We start from the raw sequence: 7,485 nt of genomic DNA on the forward strand, positions 1-7,485 counted from the left end.
ACCTTCTTAATTCATTCCTTATTGCTTTTTACTCTTATTGTCCCTAAAGCACATGAATGATGTATTGGGATCTTTGGGCTCCACCAAGGTCACAAACAGAAGCAACTGAAAATATTGGCACGTGCCAGTTTTACCAAAGTGTATTCGGTGTCAGCAGGGTTAGCAATCCCCACAAAATGGGCAGCCAATGAGACTCATTGGGATAAAAGCAAAATGCTGCAGATGCTGGAGAAAAAGCACATCTGAGACAAACAAAGTTAATGATCCTTCTTCACTTTTGAAGAAGTCATACTGGACTCAAAACAGCAACTCTGTTTTTCCCTCTCCACAGATGCTGCCAGACGTACTGAGTTTCTCCAGCATTCTTGGTGTTTGTTTTCAGGTTGATTAAGTTATTTTGCCTTTCTGTTACCTTTAACCTACAAACAACTACGTTCACTTTGTATTTGCAGTTGCATTCTATACAACCATGACTGGCTATTTATCTATACCGAAAGCAGTTTACCAGTCTTGGGTCAATTTTCTATCACTCCAGATCTATTTCCTTCTCTAAATTCTTTGTTCCACCACACAACTCAGCGTCATCAGCAAATGTGAGCAATGCTTTGTTTATGACCTGCTCCAGATGAAATGAGTTGAGAAAACAGAAAGGAACTGAACATCAAACTCTGACAAATTCCACTTGCAACTGCAGCCCATTGGGAAGCTACTTCATTTAAAACCACTTATTGTTTCTTGTTCTTTAGCCAATTTCTCATTTCACCCTTCATTGAACTTCATATTCATGCATAATCCCTCACAAAGGTATGTTATCAAATGTTTTTGGAAACTGAACTATCAGTTGCTATCAATTACTAATACGGTCTCTATTTTGCAACTGAATTTTGAGACAAAGGTTTCACCTCAAATTCCCATTTCAGGATTGAACAGAGAAGGAAAGCAATTGGTAGCAAAAACAAGAAGGCACATTATTATGGTACCAAAAACAGGAACAGTCTAAATGGTGATTGATTGGGAAACTGGGTGGGGTAATAAGACCTGCACCAACTGCTGAAAGTAAGTACACAAATGCAGGGGGCAATGAAGAATACAAATGTTGGCCTTCACAGCGAGACGTTTCGAGGATTGGAATAGGGATGTTCTGCTGCAGTCACCCTGGGCAAAGGTGAGATCATGGTGTGTGCAGTTTTGGTCTCCTTACCTAAGGAAGGATGGCTTTGAAGGGAGCGTAATAAAGTTTACCAGACTGGGATGACAGGACTGACGTGTGAAGAGAGACTACATCCACAAAAGGAAAATGGAAGGCTGGCAGGAAGTTCAATAAAGAGATTCAAAATGACGAGGAGGCATTTGGAGAGCAAAAACAAGGAAATACTCTTTTCACCTGCAGATGGGTCAGCGGTCAAAGGTGTAACATCATTAACAGGGGGAACCGTGGAAATGAAGAGTTTTTTTTCAAATAGACGTAGCATGAGCCAGTATATACTGCTTAAACAAATTGCAGGCCTATAAGAAGAGTATGTTCATTGGTTGATTATAAAAAGACTGTTATTAGGAACTCTCTTTAAATTGGTGTAAATTAGAAAAACATTATCTTTTAATGATGTACCTACATTTGGATTCAACTGACAAACACCAGGAAGAACAGAAAGTCAGGGCCAAGATAATACAGTAATACAAGCAATCCAACGCAGAATAAAGTTAAAGGAAGGGAAGTAAAGTTAATAACTGGTAGTGCAGCTCCGTCAAGTGGAATATACGGCCTGTAATATGTGGGAACTCATGAAGCATACCACTGTTCCAGGTGACCACAGCTGCAGTTGTAGCAACATACGCTCTGGTTTTCAGGGATCAAGTGGCTGCTGGAGTCAGTAATGGCACATCCACAAGATTGAGTGTCACATCGATCACACATTTAGTGAGGTAGTCACACTGCAGTTTAAGGGCCTGGAATAGGTGACCGCCAAGTAATCCAAATGAAACATGTAGGCAGTCTCCTGGGATCCCTCTCATTAATCACTTTTCCATTTCAGAAGTTGAAAAAGGCTCTGGTTTCTCAAGGGAGTGCAGTCACAGCCATCTTTGTAGCACCAAAAGCAACGCGGCTTTTTAGAAGGAGAAGATAAAAGTGAACAGCAATTGTGATACGAAATTCGTTAGTTAGGACAACAGGCTGGCATTTCTCGGATCATATACATGGTTCTAGGATGGGATATTGTCTCCCTGCTGCCAGGGTGAAGGATATCACAGAAGGCTGCAGGATTATCTGGTCATAATCATGTTGCTGTTAGTGGGAACTTGCTGTGTGTAAATTGGCTCCACATTTCCTACATTGCAACAGTGACTAAATGCAATTTTTTCTTCCCCTCAGTCATTCAACCACAGTGCTCTTTGGTCAGGAACTGGCCTAACAGAAGAAAAAAAATCCATTATTCTAATTGTTTCTACGATATTTCCATTCCAAAATTATTACAACTTTCCCAATACTTTCTGGATAGCGCTGTTTCCTGTAACATATTTTCAGTCTAAGTTCCAGTACACTCTACATCCTTTTTTGAATACTAGTTGCTAAAATAGTTCTCTACATCGCTGAAGTGGTTATCTCTCATTGCTTACTCTTTGGCTTCTTAGAAGAATTGATAAGATTTATTTTTTTTAAATTAAAGTATCTTTTCATACCTTCTTTTAAGTTTATAGAAGCTGCATCCATCTATTAAAAAGCCACATTATTGTCTCTTCTCATTTCTATAAAAGAAACCTTCATAAAATGTGACACAGGCATTTTATAAACCTGAAATCTACTAAATCTCCATTACTTAATGGTTGAATCTTCAAACTTACTCTGTCACTCCAAGGTAACTTGAAGGTGGCTCATTGCTGAACACATCATACAGGATTTCACCTCCTGCAGTTTTGTTACTCACATGTACAGTTGGCCGAGAGAGCCCACACGAAATATTAAGAATCAATCTATAATTTGTCACTGAACACCTCGTCTTAAAGATCTCTATTTCTTGAGCCTGTCTTTCATTTATTCACGTTTTATAACTGAACATGTGTGTTCTTCCACCACTGTTCCCTCATGTTCACTGGCTATGTTATTGATTTCATTCCACAGTTTTAGATCTTCATTACCTCACCTCTCATCTGCAAGGTCTACAAAGGTCCCAGTTACAGGATTTCTACTTAATTCAAGTCGAAATCCACGTCAGTTCCCACTGATGACCAATTGCAGTTTACCTCAGTGTATCACGAGATGACAACAGAGCTAGGGATTCTTTCTGAGTTAGTACTAAAGCCACGGCCGAGATCCGTGAGTGGAACCATTGCAGAATATTCAAAATGAGTTGCTATTCTTATTTTTGTTCGTTTTCAGTTGCTTGGAGTGAGTTCAGATTCAAACCATGATTGACATCATTTCCCAGAAGTAAATTCCAAAAAGACCTTGGCATTCCTTCAGTTACAATATTTTAGCAGTGACTGTTCAGGCCTGGGTATCTGTTGAACCTTTTTCAAAGTTAACATCAAGTTTAGTCAGTTGCTTCAAACTACACCCAGACCCAGGCACCAGATTCTGTCATATCTTACAAATATGCCTACAAGTCTTAAAAATCATAGTTGTTTGTCCAGTTCAGAATGACACTGCAGAAAGCTTCTGGCTTCTTCAGTGGAGCACACTGACTTGGATGGGAGTCTATTTGTATTGTTTTCTCTGTTTCAAGTCAAGTTTTGTATTGGTATGTTTCTGACTGCATTCCAATGCCAAACTTCCTTAAAAGGGTTCAAAATATGACAGCTTGATTCTGCTGTAGGCAAACAACAGCACTTTCCCAATGAGCTCATTAACACTTGCATTGCCAGTGGTTAGGGGTTTCCAGTTATTCATAATCAGTCAAGGACAAAACTAAAATTTCACATTAGCAGAAGATGTTTTGTTTGTCGAAAATGGGTTTCAATGGAACAGTTTCATCCCTAACTTCAAATCCATTCTGACAACAGGCGCTTTGATGAATATAACTAACGATTGTTAAATTATTTTATTTCAAAACCAAGGATTGTGAATAACAATGTGCATTTTCATAGCACCTTTAAAACGTCCGGTGAAGGTAAAGTCATCACAATCCTACTTAACTATAGGACCGCTCTCTCATTAGAGAGAGATGACTGGTGGTGGTTTAACCTGAGGATCGGGTGAGGGGAAAGGTTAAGAAGGAGAGTCCTTCGTGCTGACCTCAATCAGTGCAGGAATTGAACCCATGCTATTACCAACACTCTGCATCACAGACCAGCCTACTGAGCTAAAGGTAATTGAACTAAACACTGACCTAAGGTCTCATGTCAAGAAGATAGTGTTCAAGAGCTCAAGAACAACATCTAAAGACAAATCAAGAAGATAAGTGAAAAGGGATCCAAAAGATCCAACAGTATGCTGACCATCACGACATGCAAGGCTTTTTGAAATTACTAGGCTTCATCTACGGACTAAGGTCATGGATAAAATTCCCTTTGCCCACAACATATTGCTACAATATTTAAGGATGGCAATGCTCATCTATCAATACTAGAACGGACATTTTCAACAACTCAGCCATGAGTGACAGATGATTGTCCAGTAACCCTGTTGTAGAAGCCATTGGGGGGGACCACCCATCCATGGATGAACTGCAATGTGCAATCAAACAGATATTTTTTTTTAAAAATCACTCACAAGGTGCGGGTGTCTTTGGCTAGGCAAACATTTATTATCCATGCCTCATTGCCCACAGGGTAGTTAAGAACCAACCACATTGCTGTGGGTCCAGAGTTATATGTAGACTTGACCAGGAAAGGGCAGAAGATTTCCTTCCTTAAAGGACATTAGTGAGCCAGATGGAGACAAATGGCAGTGGTTACATGGTTACCATTAGATGAGGTCTCTATTTCAGATTTTATTAAATTCAAATTGCAGCAAGTACCATAGTGGGATTTTGAACCCACTTATTTGAATTTTGGATTGATAGCCCAGGGACATTACCACTAGACCATTATTACTGACAGATGAAAAGCAAGAAAGCCTGTATATGCACACTTTATGGAGTTGTGATTTGGGAAGCAGAAGAACTCTAACACCTTTCTCCTCCAACTCTCCTATTTTCAGGAATCCAATATTTGTAACTATCTTCACAGAGGGAGAAAATCATTCTGCCAAAAATATTGAGGTATTTCCCTGTTGGTCACTTCGGGGACATTCTGGCTTACGTTCTCCTGAGTCACCTACTTACAGCGGCTGGGAAAGTTCTCCCTGTGACACATTATATGCTGAAGAAACTTCCCACACAGTTTTTGTTGTCAGAATGTTTGAGGAAAAAGGTGTCAATAACACCACCAGAAGTTTTTCATTGCAATTTCTTTTTTCACTTATCTTCACTTTTTGCCCATCCTTAATTGCGCTAGAATTATACGGCTTGCTAAGCCATTTCAGAGTCGACCAAAATCTGACCAAGCCACTTGAATTAGTGAATCACAAAGCTCTCTAGATTTCTTTCATATTCTTTCCTGGTATGTGGTCTTCGCTAGCTGGGCCAGCATTTATTGCCCATGTAGAGCTGCCCCTGAGAAGGTGATGGTGAGCTGCCTTCTCAAACCACTTCAGTGCATGTGCTGTACATAGATCCACGCCAAGACTAAACTGACCACCATAGACTAATATAGCCTACAGTTGTGAATGATTGTAATATCATCTGCACCAGATTTGGAAGCTATGCTTGAGCTCTTCAATTCTGCCAACAAGAAACACAGCTAAACATTGCGAGAACAAAACTCATATCCACCCACACCTGGTCAGCCAAATATTCTACCTCTCATACATGATGAAGGAGACATTCTGGAATATATAAGCATTTCTTATGTTTTGGCAACCACCTCTCTTAAAGGGACATCATTGTTGAGGAGATCCAACACTGGATCAGCAGCGCCAACGCAGCCTTCCACAAACTATGGCAGTGAGTGCTCAACAACAAAGACCTCCACAAGTCAACAAAAGTCCTAGTTTGCAGACCAGTTCTCATCACCCCACTCCTGTACAGCATTGATACCTGAACTGTGTACCAGCAACACATAAGAACATTGGAGAAACTCCCTCAGCATTGCTCCACTGCATCCTCTGGGAATACCATCAAAGAATGCTAATGTCCTTCTTGAAACCAAATCCACAAGCATTCAGGCAAGGCTCCTTCAAAATGAACTTTGACAAATTGTATACGTGTCCAAATGGCCAATAAAAGCATCTTGCCTGCTCTCAACGCTAATAGCGTGGGGCCTGTTCCAGGAGAGAACAAAGAAATGTTTCAAAGACACTCTGAAGCTTTCTTTGAAGTGACAACAATGAAAGGAAAGTGATTCAAAATAGCAACAATGTGCCCGTTAAGCAGCATTATATTTTGAGTTACCACATCTTGGCCATAAGGCAAAAAGGCAGCAATGAAGGAAGCAAATTGTGCATTTCAGATCGCCCTGGCTCATGACACATCCTGGTATATGTGCTGAAAGGTCAGAGAGTTGGACTGTTCAGTCACAATAAAGCCCACAACAGAACCCACAAACCCGGAGTAAACATCACGCTCAAGAGGCAGTGAAGACTTGTGCCCAAATGAACCAGCGGGAGCAGTGTGCATGCTCAGCAGTGGTTGCTAAGATACTAAACACCGCTGTAAGCAGAGCTGAAAGATGTTCAATACGTTTGCCACAATGCTATTCAAACCAATACAGTATTAAAATGTACAAATCTGAATTGCGATGCCACTTTCAAATGCCTGAAAAATAAAACATTTCTAGACAAACAACACTCCCTATCCGCAGCATTCCTGAAACTCAGTCTGAATAACATCATATCCAGTGCCACAGTTCCACCAGCATTCACCAGAGACTAGCTCAAACATCTGGCATCACACTTCTTCAAGAAACCTAACGTGAATCCCAAATATAACCACAACCCTCACAGGCTGCCACTTTCTATTTTGTGTAATGCCAAATCTTTAAATAATAAATTTGATGAACTTCAATCCATTGTAGTCGAAAGAAATGATGATACTGTGGCAGTGGATGAGGCGTGCAGAACAGACCTACGATTTGACCATGTCCACATTGCAATGTACACTGCACTGTCAAAACTAAAGGTTCATTGCATTGGAGATGCAGTGGCATTGTTGAGGTAGAATGACATGAATGTAACACTTGTAACAAATTCAGGGCCTAGAGCACCTTAATTTTCTTTTTTATGCAATATTGTGAGACTTGGAAGATTATGTCAAGCTATTTGGGTTATCTTAGTCTCCTACCCCCAGGGAGACAAATGCTTTATGGAACTGTTGACTGACCATCCCCAATCAATAATAACCAACTTTCTTCCCTTCTGAGGAAGCGTCACCGGGTCCGAAACGTTAACTCTGTTTTCTCCTCTACAGATGCTGCCAGACCTGCTGAGCCCCCTCTGTTCTGAGGAAGGGT

Source organism: Rhincodon typus, chromosome 20 (assembly GCF_021869965.1).
Source record: "Rhincodon typus isolate 14 chromosome 20, sRhiTyp1.1, whole genome shotgun sequence".
NCBI classification, from domain to species: Eukaryota; Metazoa; Chordata; class Chondrichthyes; order Orectolobiformes; family Rhincodontidae; genus Rhincodon; species Rhincodon typus.